This window comes from Ovis aries, chromosome 5 (genome assembly GCF_016772045.2).
Source record: "Ovis aries strain OAR_USU_Benz2616 breed Rambouillet chromosome 5, ARS-UI_Ramb_v3.0, whole genome shotgun sequence".
In the NCBI taxonomy this organism is placed as follows: Eukaryota; Metazoa; Chordata; class Mammalia; order Artiodactyla; family Bovidae; genus Ovis; species Ovis aries.
Window position 1 is genome coordinate 82,852,796 of NC_056058.1, and position 1,081 is coordinate 82,853,876.

General features: G+C 40.5%; 1 pseudogene; it reads right to left on the reverse strand.

The window, feature by feature from the left end:
• Positions 1-251: 251 nt before the first annotated feature.
• On the reverse strand, positions 252-432 carry LOC114115107 (U2 spliceosomal RNA; annotated as a pseudogene).
• Positions 433-1,081: the final 649 nt, after the last annotated feature.

A 1,081-nucleotide genomic window follows, 5' to 3' on the forward strand; every position in this document is an offset into this window, starting at 1 on the left:
CAAAACTGGGTTGAATTCAGAGAGCCTGGGGTGGCAATCTCTGCACTTGACCACTGCACTACAGAGGATCTTATACACACACTGCTATCATTCCATTAACCCTGCAAGTGTAAATGTGGAAGCTGCTATGGTGTACAACTCTTTGCTGCCCTATGGACTGTAGCCTGTCAGGCTCCTCTGTCCACAGAATTCTCCAGGCCAGAATACTTGAGTGGGTTGCCATTCCATTCTCTAGGGGATCTTCCCAACCAAGGGATTGAACTCAGGTCTCCCGCACTGCAGGCAGATTCTTTACTATCTGAGCCTCGGATTCAAACTCCTAGTTCTAAGCATCCATTTAATATATTGTCCTCAGATAGAGGATGTATCAGATGTTAAAATGATAAGAACAGATGCTACACTTGATGTTAGCCAAAAGGCTGAGAGAATTATTCATTCTTCCTTTTCTGACAGTTTCTTGAAGACAAAGGCCCATCTTACTCAATTTTGTGTAAAAAAGTACCTATCATTGTAGTTATTTCCCAACAATGCAATATACAAATATATTGAATTAAACTTAAACAGATGTTAAATATCATCTTTTGTCCAGTTCCTGACACATTACTTAATTTTTTGAAGGGTTAAAGGAAAGGAACAAAGGTAATAAGTAAGCAAGAGGGAAGAAGAAGAGATAGGTACTTATAGAGTATTGCAGAAGAATAATTAAAAGCACAATTCTCCCAACCAAGACACTCCACAAAGGGAGTAGAGAAAGAATACATTTTTATTATTTGACTAGTGATGTCCATCACAGGCAATCTGCTGAAATTGTAAAGGCAGAAATCTAATCCACTGATATAGACAACAACTGCAATCCACTGCCAGGGTCCAGCCCCAGTGGATCCAGGGAATTCAAAGCGGGGACAGCATCGGTGAGGAGAGACTTATTTATTTAGAGATATAAAGAGAGATTAGGAAAGAATACTGTAGAGGAGAAAACAGAGGAGAAAAGAGGCTGAAATTCCTTGGTTTACATAGAAAGCCAATAAAGTCCCGAGACAGGGAACTTACACCATCTACGTAGGCTGCAGGCACCTCCTTG